The sequence below is a fragment of the Hirundo rustica genome, chromosome W, assembly GCF_015227805.2.
Source record: "Hirundo rustica isolate bHirRus1 chromosome W, bHirRus1.pri.v3, whole genome shotgun sequence".
Taxonomy (NCBI): domain Eukaryota; kingdom Metazoa; phylum Chordata; class Aves; order Passeriformes; family Hirundinidae; genus Hirundo; species Hirundo rustica.
Genome location: NC_053487.1, coordinates 8,757,332 through 8,773,298, shown reverse-complemented (window position 1 = coordinate 8,773,298; position 15,967 = coordinate 8,757,332). Strand labels below are relative to the sequence as shown.

General features: G+C 46.3%; 1 pseudogene; it reads left to right on the top strand.

Moving 5' to 3' along the window:
• The first annotated feature begins 13,900 nt into the window (after positions 1-13,900).
• LOC120764978 (choline/ethanolaminephosphotransferase 1-like) lies at positions 13,901-14,925 on the top strand (annotated as a pseudogene).
• The last annotated feature ends 1,042 nt before the right edge of the window (positions 14,926-15,967 follow it).

Below are 15,967 nucleotides of genomic sequence, written 5' to 3'. Positions count from 1 at the left end.
ACATGCTCCAGGTGTGTGCCAGGAAGATTCCCTTCATAAAAGCTCATCAAAACCACAGTTCCAAAGTCAAGCTGCCACAAAAAGCTGCTGCTACAGACACCGTGCTTCCTGTACCTGTGCCACAGCCACCTCCCAAGAGAAGAACAACGTGCCTCCTGTGGGATCAGGCTGGACATTTGGCATCTCAATGCCCTTTAAATAGGCAATTTCTGGACTTTCGGGACAATGGGGGCAGGAGGTCTAAAAGGTCTAAAAGGAATTTTTCAAAGAAACTAGAAAATGTAAATGTTAAACAAAATAATCCTGCTTTAACCAGTTCTGCCTTTCAGCAAAAGTCACCAGATATGATCGTAAAGGATCCAGTGACCAGAGAAACAAAAAGACCTCATGATCTGATCACCTGGGGTCGTGGGTACGCCTATCTGTCCACTTCCCCAAGTCTTGAGTGGGTGAAACCTTTCATCCCTAAAAGTGCAAAACCCCCTGCAGCAGCCCCAAAAGTGGCCAGTGCTGCCTGGCGGAGGAGAAAGCGCCAAACCCCCTCCTTCTAATTATCATTATTCCTTAACAGTGTTTTTCTAGACAGTTTGTTTGCACTAAAGGTCATTTTTCTTTTGCAACTTTAAAGGTACTGAAGGTCTGAACTCCGAGCATCTCCCACGAAGCGAGCCTTCCTCCTTCTTAATTTAATAAGAAAAGGGGAAATGTTGCAATGCATTAATTAGGTTTATATTTCATCCTATTTGTAATGTTTTTTCTATGTATCATGTGATCTGTCCTTGCCCAGCAGTGACCATTCCCCACACTGAAATGCGACCTAACTCTGTTCCCCTGCCGCTTCTCCCTGATTGGGTGGTGCCTCTGGGCCCTGCCTCTGGGCCCTGCCCCCGGGCCCTGCCCCCAGGGGGAAAAAGCCACGAAGGGGGAGGGGCCAGGTCTCTCTGGCATCGGCGAGTCATCGGGAAAGGTCTCCAGCAAGCAGAGCAGGACTTGAGAATAAAAGCTGTAATATCCAACCCGGTGCCAGAGAGCCAAACCCTTACTTTTGCCAACAGCAGTCGTCTAGTCTCATGGGGAAAACTACACCCCTGTTTCAGGATTGGATTTGGAGTAATTTGAGCAAGTTATGGCCTTTTTCACTGGCCCTCATTTCATCTCAGTCCTCTTGGCTGTGATCCCTCCATTTCCAAAATTCTGGAGTTTTTCCATCCCACTCTTTTTGATCATATCTCCTTTCCAGAGCACTTGTTAGATTTGGTTTTGTGTGTTCAAGATTTCATTCTCTTTCATGAAAGGAAAGCCTTCTTTTCAGGAAAGGAATGAAATCTCGTGATTTCAATGAAGATTTGTCTTGGTTTGAAAAGACAGGTATCTGCTAGGGAGAAGCAAGCCTCTCTAGAAATGGGGAATTCCAATCCCTTCCCTCCATGTTTTTATAATTTGGAAGATTAAAAAAAACTTTTCAGTCAGAGCTATGGGGAAAGGACTAACAGTCCTATACTAGTAAATATAACAGGACAGACAAACAACAACAGCAATTATAAAATAATAAAACAGAACCTAGAACCCCGAGGGGCTTTGTTTGACATGTCCCGAGCAGTCTGATCTCTTGGGATCCCAAGAGCACCAAACCAAAATGGTGGAAACTCCGGGGCTGATGGCTGGAAAGGGTGGGTTGTCCCCAGCAGGCAGGGGGGTGTCCTGGCAGGAAAAATGAGCAGTGCTGAAGAAGCCACGGTGGCTGGACCCGGGCTGACCCAAAATCCAGCAGGGCAGGCGAAAAACTCCAAATCCTGGGCGCTCCAACAGCTGATAGAATTCTCAGGACCAAAACCTGCCGTTAACCGTGGAATCCACGCCTCTACTAGTCGCCCGACCGTCCTCCCCAGAAAACCGAGAGCTGAAAAAAACCACCACCCTCAGCTCCCGGGAGCCTTCCCCTCCCACTAAACTAAGTGATCCTCCTCTTTTGTATGGGTTAAGCACCCTTTAACTATCAGTATTTAGTCTCCCAGCAACTTATGGGGAAGAAAAATTCCACAGGAGAACTTAACCCCCAACAGGATTAAACTGGAAAGCTTTGTTCCACTTCCCTGCACTTCTTGTCATCCCATTCACTGTCACTGTTTTCACATGGTTTTGAAATTTTTTCTTTTTTTTTTTTTTCACATTTTGTTTTTTCAGATTGCTCACCTGTCTCTAAATTTACATTTCTTCCCGCGTTTAAAGATTGGATTAGGAGTAATTTGAGCAAGTTGTGGTCTTTTTCTATGGCCCTCATTTCATCTCAGTCCTCTTGGCTGTGATTCCTCCATGTCCAAAATTTCTGGAGTTTTTCCCTTCCACTCTTTTCACTCATAGAATATTCTGGTTCTTCTTCCTTTAAAGTTCCAGGGGTGGAACTTAAGCTCTTTTCCTTATAGGGAAACACCTACTTGGGTATGGGGGTACACTGCAACACTGGGCAGCCTGTCCCAGTGTTCTGCCATCCTCAGTGTAAAAAAAGTTCTTCCTCATATTCTCACAGTATCTCCTCAAAAGAGATGCTCCGGACCCTTAATCAATTTCGTCACACTCTGCTGAACACTCTCCAGTAGCTCCTTGTCTTTCTTGTACTGAGGAGCCCAGAACTGAACACACTACTCCAGATTTGGCCTCACTGGGGCTGAGTAGAAGGGAACAATCACTTCCCTTGATCTGCTGGTCACACTCTTCCCGGTTTACCCCCAGGATACCATTGGCCCTCTGTGGCGATGCAAGAAGTGTTTTGTTAGGTTTTTATAAGAAGTTTATGTTATGGTTCATTTCACTGTATCCCCAATTCTGTAACCCTTTTGTGTTTTCTGTATAATAAGGTGTTTTGTATCAGTCCTCCCACCCCCCACCTATCTGTGTCCATCCCCTCTGCCCCCCCCTGCTCTAGGGCAGCCTGTCTATCACTTTGAGGAGCCCTCCCAGGTTGCGAAATCTCAGGGTGAGGGCTTCAGGTGATAGGTAGCCTGGGGGGAATTATTTTCCTCTGGAGGTGGTTGGTCAGAGGCTTGGGGGTGGGCACACCTTGTTATCCCCCGGATCCCCTGATTTGTTGTCCTGTTGTAACCTCCCTTGAACTCCTCCCCTGCTTATAAGGTGGAGGAGGGAGATTCAAACTCTTCAGCTCTGCTCTTGGTCTCTGGCCTCTCTGGCCTGAGATTTGGACCAGCTGCGGATTTCCCGCAGCTGGCCTGAATAAACATCTTTTAACCAGCTGAGAGCCAGCCTTTTCTTACTGACGTTGCTGTCACGACACTATTGGGTCCAGCTGCCGCTGAGAAGCCGATCCAGCAGGTAATAGCCTGCGTGCCTATCCGAACTGGGAACTTCTGTGGCTGTGCTGACCAGAGCTAGCCGGAGGTCAGCTCCCGCCCAGTGCAGGGACAGAACCAGACACAGCCCTCCTGGCCATAAGGGCACTCTGCCAACTCACGGTCAACTTGTTATGCACCAAGACTCCCAGGTCCTTCTTCACAGAGCTGTTCTCTAATAGGTCAGCCCCCAACCTGCACTGGTACTTGGGATTATTCCTCCCCAAGTGCAGGACCCTACACTTGCTCTTGTTGAACCTCATTAGGTTTCTCTCTGCTCAACTCTCCAGCCTATCAAGGTCCCACTGAATGGCAGTACAGCCTTCAGGTGCATCAGCCACTCCCCACAGTTTCATATCATCAACAAACTTGCTGAGGGTATATTCTATCCTTTCATCCAGGTCACTGATAAACAAGTTGAATTAGACCCAGCCCAGTACTGACCCCTGGAAGACACCACTGACTGCAGGCCTTTGACTGGATTCCACTCCATTTAGATCTTAAGAGTGATGATAGCTTGAAACTTAAGTACTTGACTTATGGTCCTGGGTAACCCAAAAAATGTGTGTTGTATTGCATAGTGCCTCTACACTAACCTGCCCAAGATTGTTACTGTCCCTTTAAGACACAGGGGCCAGAAGCAGAACTGGTGTAGTTTACTCTGGGTTTGCAGAGGCAGGGGTTAGGAAGGGTTCTCTTTAAGAGACAGGGAAGACTCACAGAGTGTAGCAATGTATTTGAACAGCTTAGGCCACAGTGTACTGCAGCCAAATTGTCTTTAGTCATTCTTATCAGAACCCTCTGGAATTCATCAAGGTTACTAAGACATAAATTGTTCTAAAATAAGAAAGAAGAGGCTGAGAAACAGAATACCAAGGCTGCAGGAACTAGATAAAGGAGGGCCATGAAGCACTGGACTGTAACCAATCATATTTCCTGAAAGGTGCATGCTGAATGTGTGGACAAGATAGAGGCACCAATCAAGTAATGCGTGATCGCATGAACAGTAGTTTTAGAATGTATAAATACAACTTAATGTAAACAATAAATGGCTTCTGCTTAATCATATTGGTTAATGGTTCAGAAGTCCTGAGCTCCCGCATGCTGGTGACTGTGACGTAATAAACACCGTGAATGAAGCAGATCAGACTCTTTGGACTCTGAAGGGGCTACTGCAGAGTGAAAAGGCAGGAGGCTCTGGTCAGAGACTGCCACGGCACGACCACAGTGGGGAGGAGTCGGAGGACGGCTCCATGGAGTCGGGAGAAAGCAAGCTCCTAGGAAACCAGCTCCGGAAAAAATACGCATACGCTGCAGTGGGTACACCAGAAAAGGTGAGTGGCTGGGGAGCTGGGAGGATGGGAAAGGCACTGTCAAAAGAAGAACAGGCCACACTAAATGTCCTCCAGCTTATTCTCTCTAAGAGAGCAGTTAAATATGACCCGGAGGTCTTAAAAAGACTACCGAAATGGTGTCAGGATAGAGTATTTTTTGCCACTCCCAGGAGTGTATTTGACACCCTCGAGTGGGACAGGCTGGGAGTAGCTCTCTGGGATGCCGTGAGTGATGGGTCAAAAGAAACCAAGGGACTTAGCACAGTATGGAAGTTAATGATTACAGTGCTAAGGCAGTTAAAAGCAGAAAGAACAGCTGTGGCAGAAGCAGTGGCCGGTCTAGCGGTCTAGCGCCAGACGACCTCGCAGCTGCATTCCAGACATTAGCACAAGAATTCTTTGTGGGAGGAGGAACCTGTTATACTGTCCCTGCCTTCTGCACCCCTGGAGCCAGAGTTGCAGGCTCAACAGCAGTTGCAAACAGTAACAATGCGGAGCAAAAGCCTGCACAGGCCCCGCAGCCCGCATCAGAATCAGAGAAAATAGAAGTGGATGTGTCACTCCCTCTGCAGGCACCAGGACTATCTACAGGATGCCCCTTGGTTTCCCCTGAGGAATTAACAATAGCAGCAGGAGGGTGCATATACCCCCACTGCCTCCATCATGGTCTGACTCACATTGGATTAGCCATAGCAGGTATTCAAATGTAGAATGCAGGTATTCACATGCAGAACATTTGTGTCACTTTGAAGAGGGAGGAAAAAACCAGACCACTGCTGATAGCAGAAGGGAGATGGAGTGATAAATCAACTGTAAGATTGGCTTATTGTCTTCCCGACTGTCCAGACTGTACTGGCAGCAAAGATCAGCGAGCCTGGCTCTCCAGAGAAAGTAGCCCTGATATAGAAGGTTTGCCCGCCCTACGATTGCTGATGATGAAACAGTGTTGCGAGTGGAGGAGAGGAGAAAACAGCAAGAGAGAGACTTTGACCAGTACCCTGGAATGCGAAGAATAACCCATCCCCTGACTCAACTCGACAACCAGGAGAGTACGCAACAGCAGAAGGAGGAGAGAAGCCCCGAGCGAAGGTGAGAAAGTCCTGAACGGAGTTTCCCTAGCCACCTTGGGTCCAATGATGGTTATGATCCTGCTCGACAGTGGAGGGGAATCATACGGGAAGACTTGATTGAGGGTGAGTTTATTCCACAAGTGCTCCCGGTAATCTCTGTCCCCGGTAATCCAAACCAACACCAGTGGGTGGGGCTGGATTGGAAGCTCACCTGAGCGGCCAAAAAGCTGTAATGCAGTATGGACTGACTAATCCTTACGTACAGACCTTGTTGGACTGCATTTTTACTAGGGGTTTAATGGCTCTGTTTGACTGTAAAAAGCTATCAGGACACCTTTTTAAAACCCATGCAGAGACTGTTGTGGCAAGCGGACTGGAAAAGACGGGTAGATGCTGCTGTGACTGAAAATCTTGGGCTCCCTCAAGGGGACCCACGGCAGTTCCCAACTCCAGATATGATGTTGGGGAAAGGGCCTTTTGCTGATCCGCAAACTCAGGCACAGTTACATGCAGCAGTTTTGCAAGTCTCAGAAGCTAGTACGGGAAGCATTCCATGCTGTCCCAGATATGGAACTTCCATCACCATTCTATACAACTATTAAGCAAGAGGCAAAGGAGACTTATGAGTTTTCTGGATCACCTTAGAGGTGCAATCGATCGAGTCCAGGAATGTCTCCGGATGTTAAAACGGTGCTAAGGATGCAATTTGCCATGGAGAATGCAAATTACACTTGTAAGAGAATTTTGCAAACTTTGCCACAAACTGCCACTTTTGTGGATATGATTGAGGCTTGTTCTAGGGTTGGAACTCCAGGGGAAAAAGCCATTTACCTAGCAGAAGCGATGGTGGTTGCCCTTAAACCACTGGTTCAACAAGGAAAAGGTGACTCGAGCCTGAAATGTTTTAACTGTGGAAAATCTGGTCGTTTTAAAGCCCAAAGTAAAAACAACAGCGACATCTACTGGTTTCCTGAGAAACTGTGAGCGAGGTGATAAATTTGGGCACCGAGCCAGGGAATGCAGGTCTAGACGCAAAAAAGATGGAACACCGCTGGAAAACAAGAGACAGAGCACGAAAGGGGAACGTGCAATGATGTGGAAGGGATTGACAGCTGGTCTGTGAGCCAGGAAGAGTTAATTGATAAGATCCGTGTGTAGCCCTTAAAAGAATTTCTACCAAGGCCATTGACATGGAGACTGAGAAGAAGGAAGAGATAAGCAGAAGACACCTGCAACTGGAATAGTATTTTTAGAAAAGTTTTGTGAATGCTAGCTGAAAATAATGGTGGATATGCTCTGTACCAATGAACACCTTGTTGATTTATTGTAACCAATGAATAAGTATAACCTATGTTGAGGAATGTATAAAAGGCAGTATGCTGCTATAATAAACAGAAGCCTTTGAAAATTTCACTGCTTCCCTCTATGTATTGTGGCCGCCTCTACAGTGACACAATGACACAAATGCACCCCCAAAAGCAGGTGGCTGCCTGTATAGCCTCAACTCAGCAACAGCAGGAAGCACTGGTGTGGACTTGGAAAAAGCAATAGAGATAACCCTGCATGACACCAATGTACAGGTTATTCCATTAAGAGCTAACAGAACCTTAGGATATGAAAGTGCCCTGCTGATAGGGAGATCATCCACATCAAAGGAAGGCATTTTTGTTTTGCCTGGGCTAATTGATGCAGATTATTTGGGATAATAGTGCAAACATTGAGACCACCCATCCACATTCCAAAAGGAACCCGATTGGCACAGCTGATTCCCTTCAAGGCTAAGGTTCCTAGACAAGGGGTTATGCTGAGGGGGGATGGAAGTTTTGGGTCAACGGGAACCCCTCAGGTGATGTTTACAGTACAATTATCGGGAGCAAAACCAATTGAACCCATTACTTTTCAGCACCCCTATGGAGGAACTCTGATGACAAAAGCCAAGTTTCTGGACCATTGTCACCATATGTCACCATTGTTCCCTCATTTGCATGGCCCGATACGTGGCCTCTGACTACCCTGAGAACACCAGTTATGAGGGTAGGGGGCGTGCAAATGACTTGAGTTAGTGAAACACTCTTAACAGTGTGGGTTGATAATGAAGCACGTTTGTGCCCAGGTGAGACCTTACATGATGAATACAATAATCTGGCTACTGGGATGGGATGCATTGAGCCAGATGAGTTTCTGTCTCACCAAGGAGGGTTTTTAGCAGCAGCCATTGAGGGGCTGACAATCCTAAAATAAAAATGGTTGACAGAAATGCCCATATGGATTCATCAGTGGCCACTGTCTAAAGAAAAGCTTGCCAGTGTTATGGAATTGGTTGATGAGCAATTGCAGAAGGGGCATATAATAGCCTCTACAAGCCCCAGGAACATGCCCTTTCTTACAATCCCTAAAATATCAGGAAAATTGAGGTTATTGCACGACCTTTGAGCCATTAATTCTGTAATGTAGGATATGGGAGCCCTGCAGTCCGGCCTACCCTCATCATCAATGTTACCCGTGAATTGGCAACTGTTGATTATCAACTTAAAAGACTGCTTTTTCACAGTTCCTCTGCATGAGGATGACAGTGTGAAGTTTGCCTTCTCACTGCCATCCATTAACAAGTAAGAGCCAGCAAAGATGTATCAATGGGTTGTTTTGCCACAAAGCATACATAATTCTCCCATGATGTGCCAACTTTATGTTGCTTGGGCGCTAGCCCCACTGAGAAAACAGTACCCAAAGAATCTTATCTATCATTACATGGATAATATTCTGATAGCAGGAGAACATCTGGATGCAGCAAACCTGCTACCTGCCTTACAGCAACAATTGCAGACCACAAGCCTTCAAATTGCCCCTGAAAAAGTTCAGCAGGCCCCATGGAAATATTTGGGAATGCTTATCACTGAAGCCCAAATGTGGCCCCAAAAATTAACTATTTGTATGGAAATTCAGACTTTGATGAATGCGCAAAAGTTAATTGGGGACATACAGTGGATTTGTAGCACTTGTGGCATAATTAATGAAGACCTTGAGCCCCATATGCCATTATTGAAAGGGGGAAATCATGCCAATTTGCTGCGCGAACTGACTGAAAAGCAACAGAAAGCTCTGACTCAGATTGCCACTAAGTTTGGTAATTCCTTTGCAGATCGCTGGTCTCCTGCTTTGCCATTATCCATGGCTGTACTGAATAGGGAAGTACGCGTGATGGCTATACTAATGCAGTGGGATAGCCAGGCTAAACAACCACTAAAAATCTTGGAATGGGTCTTCTTACGATTTAATTCGAACAAATCAAATGGAGGCTATAGCAAAAATCATGATCAAGGCACGGAAACAGACACTGGAAATTTCAGGAATGGAACCTCAAAATATTCTTCTCCCATTAACAAAGGATTACTTGCAATGGTGATTGCAGAATTCAGACACCTTATAATGGGCATTTGTAGTGGTTTCACATTTGCCAAATTTAGTGTAGTGGTCTTAGTGGTCTTATTCTCTTTTTTTCTTGTGGAAGAGTGTCACCCTGGTTTTTCTGAGTTTTTTATAGCCTTTTGATTTTTCATAAAATGGAGTCAGACTTTTTAGCTACTGTACAATATTAGGAGCAGTTTCTATTTTTTCTCACACATGTAACATAAACAAATCCTTTGTTTTTCATTCCCTGTCCTTTGTTTGCATATTTCTAACCTGAAAGCAATTGTAACTGACAGCTGGTCTGGCCATTTGGCTGGGAGGTGAAAACTCCAGAAGCCAATCCACAGCCAGACCCACAAATGTATAAAAAGTAAGAAATAAACAGGCAGAGGAGCTCTGGGCTTGGCTCAGCCTTGAGCTCTCTTGGAGGAACAACTCTGCCCTGCGAAATCTCTCTGTGTGATTGCTTTGTGTATCCCGATCACAGAAGAGGATCAGGAGAAGCAAAGCAGGCTCAAGCTTAAAAATAAACAAATAGTTTTATTAACACACCCTAAAAGAATGAAAAAGAAAAAAAAGTTGAAAAAACCCTGAAACTTCAAACACTTTTCCCTCCTGCTACAAACTGTTAACTTTCTTACAAAAAGCATAGAGAGACACAACCTGTGATTTTCAGTCAGTTTCACCATTTAAACATAATCTTTTATCACTTTGGGAGAAGAGTCTCTCTAGAGTCCTGTGGCAGTGCAAGAATTATTTTATCAAGCTTTATAAGAAGTTTTATGTTATGGTTCATTCCACTGTGCCCCCAGTTCTGTAACAGTCCCTCCCCTTTGTGTTTTCTGTATAGCAAGTTGTTTCATGTCAATCATCCCACCCCCCCACCAATCCTTGTCAATCCCCTCTCCCCCTGCTCTGGGGCATCCTGTCTGTCACTTCAGGACCCCTCCCTGGGCTCGGGAAATTCCCAGAGGGGCGTTGAGTGATAGGCTAATGCCTGGGAAATCCCCTTCTTCCCTTTGGTGAGTGGTCCAAAGTTTACAAATGGACACCCCCTGATATCCCCCTGAATTCCCTGATCCGCTAACCTGTTATTGCCACCTCGAAATCCTCCCCCGCTTATAAGTTCAGGGAGGGAAATTCAAACATGCTCTCTGGCTGGGCAGTTTGGACGGGTGGTGGAGCTCCTGCCGCTCGGGCCTGAATAAACGGTCTTTAAACCTGCTTAGCTGAGAGCCGACCTTTTATCTGCTGCCGCAGTCACAACACAATTTGGGCCAGCCGCTGGTGAGAAGCCGAGTCCTGCAGGTAAAGGTAGCCTGCTTGCATATCCGGACCGAAATGCTTTGGCCACTGTGCAGATCTGAGCCAGCCAGGGGCCCGCGCCTGCCCGGCATGGAAGGGCACAGCTACAGAGTCCTATGGAGACATTCGCCACAAGACAAAAACAGTCTGGTGGCTCCCAATGTCACAAATCTGCAACCGCCCGGAATTTTTGCAGATTGTGCAGTCCCACCCATTAGCAGCCTTTCCCCTGGCTACTCATGGGCCTCTCAGCATTTAAGAATGCTTCTTCTAGTATAAAACAAGGATTCTCTTCTTCTATCTCTAAGATTGTCTCTATCTCAAAAGAAATAGAGACCTCCTTTTACCCCAGGAGTCAGGGGCTTCAAATCACTTTCTCTCTAAAATCATCTTTGGCTCAAAGGCTGAGACCTCCTTTTACTCCAGGAACGAGGGGCTTTAAGATTCTCCCTTAAATGACAGTTATATAAATCCCCAACTTTTGACTAGAATCAGTATTCCCCCAAACAACATTAAGATATTACAAGAAACAGTCAATTTCTCCATAGTTTACACCAGAGACGTCAGGTTAAAAATGTCCACTTCCTCAATCCCTCCTTCCAGTAATCTTTATCAGTTCTTTCACTCTTGCTCCACTGACTTCATTCTGGGCCTTTTCTACGTCCACTCTGTCTCTTTCTTCTCTCTCTCAGGGAAGGGTTAAGCCTTGGAAGCTTCATTTTACCAGGAAAGGGATAAATCTGCCTAGAGTCTTTTTTTTTTCTCTCTGCAGCTCATGATGTTAGATTTTCAAGGCTGCGCTGGTGGGGGCGGGGAGAACTCATGCTGGAAGATCAGAGATCAGAGCACTTGGGCAGTCCAGAATCAAAAAAACCAGTCAGGATCATAAATGCCTTTTTTGCCCACCCCTCAGTTTAAATCAGGGTGGGCCCTGGCCCAGCCAGGCCTGTAGCTGGTATCAGGGGCCCGGCCGGGGGGCCTGCCTGGCGCCCCTTGCTAGCAGCAGATGGGGCTGCTCCTCTGGGCCTGGGTAAGCCTGGCCCTGGCTGACCACTGGCTGCCCTACAATGTTACCTTTCTCTCCATCTGAAAGGAAAAGGTCTGACTCAAACAAAACCAGGATTTATATGGGTACTTCCCAAAGTCGTATTCAACATTCTCAGTGGTCAAAGCAGATGTCAATATCTAAAATTAGCTTCTGATAGGTCCCTGTCCTTTCCAAAATAATTCTAAGGTCTTGACAGGGCAATATTCTATATTCCTCTTTAACTAAAAACCAAAGTGTGTTAACCCATGACAGCATTGTAAAACTTTCCAGGTCTCATTTGCACTCATTTTCCTCCTCATAAGCTTTTTTCTTTGCATCAACAGATCAAAGAATTGCCTTGGCTATCAAGGCAGCCTGTAGAAGGCCTCATGGTTTTTACTGATGCCAGTCAAAAGACTTCTAAAGTAGGATGAAGGCATATGGCTCAGTGAAATCCTTGAGGGACCAGGGCACTCTTTGCAGGTTCTGGAATTATGCGCTGTAATCAGAGTATTTGAAAAATGGCCAAATGATCCCGTTAACATTGTTTCTGATTCCCTCTATATTGTAGGTGTTGTCAAGCGCATGGACTGAGCATTATTGAAGGAGGTCCAGAAGAGACGGTTGTGGCAACTCTTTGCAGCTGTGGCAATTACTTAATTCTCGTAAACAGGATTATTTCATTACCCATATACCGAGTTACTGTGGCTTGACGGAAGGTCTGGTGTAGCAGGATTTTTGGAGACAGACACAGAGAGGCCTGACAATGCTGGGAAAGTTCTGTTGTTTTAGCACTGTCAAGGACGTTGAGCCTGAGAACCAGGACACTGAGCCTGAGAACCAGCTTTTTCCCTCAACAAAGTGTAAACAGGTAACTGCAAAGGAATGCTTATGCAGATAACACTAGCCAATAACGAGTAGTAAAATGCCATGTGAACAGCTTATGCACAAGAATGATATATGTATAAAAGAACCCTGTGTACCCTCAATAAATGGAGCATTCATCACTACTTCTGTGAAGAAAGTGTTTGACTCTGGCTGTTCCCCGTGTTTTTGTTTTCATTTTGTTTTTTTCTTTTCAAAAATCACCTTCAATTGGTGCCCAAACAGGGACCTTGGGGTGACGACCTGGAGGAGAAATTAGCCGTGGGACGCTGAGCGGTTGGACGATGAACTCGCCAAGAGATGCAGCTGCACTGAGGTGAGATCCTCCGGAAAATAGCGGTCAGATGCTGATCTGCCGAGAGATGCATCAGCATTGAGGCAGAAGCTCGCTGTCCTTTCAGAGTGCGAGGCTGAGCTGGTAAGGGGAACAGGGGGCAGTTTCTTGAAAAAAGGTGGAAAGCTTTGAGTACTCACTTCCCTGCCCCATTGATGAGGCAAGCATGGAATGCGAATTTGCTGCCGCATTGAAGTTATTTATTATTATACTCTCTGAGAGAGGAAAAACAGTAGCAGAAAAAGTACTGCAAAAGCTGATTAACTGGGTGCGGGGAAATGGACATTTAACAACTCCGCGGCACCACGAAGTCGGGGAAGAGCTGCGGGGCCCCTGCCATGCCCTATGGCTGCCTCCAGCGCCCCGGCACCGTCACTGGCCGATGCCTAGCTTGCCGCTCCTGGCCCGTGGACCGCTCCCGTCTCTCCGCAGCAGGGGCTCCATCGTGCCCGCCACCCCTGCCGCCCCGCAGCAACAGGCAGGATGAGGAGAAAGCGGCCCCCTGGAGTCCGCACCGCCCTCCCACCGCCACCATGGGCCGGGGCTGGGGCTGCCGCTGCTCCCAGCATGCGCCGAGTACCCCCCTTTGCCCGGCTGTGCCCGAAGAGACACCGGTCAACCAAGAGATGGGAACCCGTGACCCCTGCTGTCGACCACCTTCCCCTGACAATGTTCCGCTGCCGGATGAATTAGAGGAGGACCCAGTGATAGAGCAGAACCCATGGCAGAACCCACGGCAGAACCCACAATTTGTTTAAAAGAACTGACTGATCAAATTCAGGCAGTGATGCAACGCCTGGATGAGCGAGCGCATGCAGCAATTAAGCTGCTGCTGGAAAAAGCCCAAGAACTATCTACAATAAATGCTAAAAATCAGGAGGAGCCAACATCATTCAGCTCCCAGTTAACTCCAATGCAACAATTGCTAGAACAAACTGCAGAAAGCAGTTCCCAGGCAACACTTTTGCCTGCCCCCCCCCCCCCCCCCGTGACTCGATGGTCCAAAATTATATGTGACGTTATACTAGAAGGACAGTGGGAACCCGCAGGATACATGGCATGTCCTGTAGCTTGTCCTGTCATGTTCAGAGATGGCAATCCTGTGTGTGAACAGCATGAATGGAAAATCTTGCAACAGGCAAAAAAAAACACAGTAAAAGAGCACAGCTTGAAATCTGAAAAGTGCTTGAACAATGTTAGGTTGGATTCATACTGCAGATATCCATTCTCCAGCCTGGATTGCCCCCAATCTGATCACCATCATCAAACTGTTAATAATATATTTACAACTCTGTTATTGGTATGTTACTGCTCAACAGCTTCAAAGGCAGGCACCTTCCTGGACATTCATTGCTTGTGCCTGTGGCATTCCAGTCCCTGGATGCTACAGATGGAAAACAAGCAAGAAGGACAAATAGCAGCACTCCATTAAGAGAGCTTTGTGATCATAGCTGTGATTCATTGTCCACAGTCTTTGTGGTTTTGGGAACTTGTATTGTTGTGCAGCTGGACACCAACCCTGATTGGATGTTCTTCTGTTGTTTTGCTGTGACATTCATGTTTTACTGCGCACACTGACAGACGTACATCTCAAGAACGCTGCGCTTCGGCATGATTGATGTGACTGAAATACAAATCTTCATAATAAACATGAATTTACTGGCAGTGATTGGAGGACCACCTTTTTAGCAATCTCTGATTCCAAGACTGAACATTCAGGTGAAAATACTCCCAGCTCTTTGTACTGTGGCAGGAACCATATTCTCCTGTGCAAACTGGAGTTGGCAAAAAAGGGATCCACTTTAGCAGGAACAAGTGTCCTCTCACCTTTTCTTCATATTGGCTCCGTGATTGCCTCGGCTGCAAGGATCTATAAGAAATCTACTGTGCAGCTCTTTGAGAGGCATCTCTGCCTCTACATCCTGACTTTTAGCTTTGTGTGTGCCAAGATCACAAATCAACTGGTGGTTGCCCACATGACCAAGAGTGAAATGTATTTATAAGACATAGCATTCATAAGCCCAGCATTGCTGTTCCTTGACCAAATGTTTTAACAGCTTTATTGATAAGTATATTATCCTCTGGATTGCCCTGATCCTGTCCCTGTTTGACCTGCTCCGATACTGTGTCAGCGTGTGCAGCCAGAATTGCTGCCCACCTGCACATCCAAGTGTTCCGCATCAAGGACTGCCCCATGCACTCGAACCATCACTAGGGATGGGAGCTGCCACAGGGGAATGGAAAAAGGTTAGGTTTCTACAGGAATGGATGAAGACTTGTAAGAGACAAATGCTAAAAGCAGATGAGAACAAAGTAATTTATAATAATCAATGTTGTATAACTTTTCTTCTTTGTTATCAGTAACACTTCTTAACTAGTATCCTGCCTGAGAGAGTGAATTCCAAGTTCACCCTAGTCAACTCTCCATGTAGTCAACTCTGTTGATTCCAAGCCTGGGAAAGCATGCAGGAAACAAATGCTCTGTCTTTGTAATTACCTTGATTACTAATTTCTCTATATATAGTGAATGGATCCCCACCAACTGGAATTTCTAATGTAGTATAATTACATCTGCAGTCTGACTTGCTTTTAATTTTAACATTTCATCATCTCTTAGTGAAATACTTGTTTAGTGTCCACTTGGAATTTATTTACTAAAGACTTAAGCTGGTGAAAACCCAAAGATATCTTACTAAGTTGTGTGGCTGCAGCAGCTGCCAAGTAAGAGCCAAGCTGGGGTGGTTTTTGCTCATCCATTGCTGACAAAGCGGTTTCATGCTGAACAGGGTCACAGTAAGCCTTCTGCACACAGTGAACACCACAAGCCCTCTGAAGATAAAAAGCCAGATAGCCATCTCTGGAGAAGATAAGAGGAACACTTCTGGCCAGAGCAGCTGATCTCAAATTCATCCCAGACTGACAGATTTCCAAGGGCCCTGGAATCTGTCACTCTGAAACCTGCTGGTCAGCGATCAGGACACCTCTGAGGCAAATTCGACAACAGCTGCACCCAAGCCTTTGAGCTTTGCATCTGGGCCACAATGGATGCCAAGTAAATGGACTCGGCCAGCAAGGAAGGAAAAGAAGGAAGAAGAGCACGGATCATCAAGTCCTTGCTGAGACAGCTGGTGGTTGAGGCCACTGGTGAACAACGCCCTCCTGACCCAGACTGGGTTGTAGCATTTTTGATCTCCAAGGCCCCTTGGGATCGTTGGAACTTTCCAGGACTTGCATGAGTGGCAAGAAAAAGAGTGTCCTCA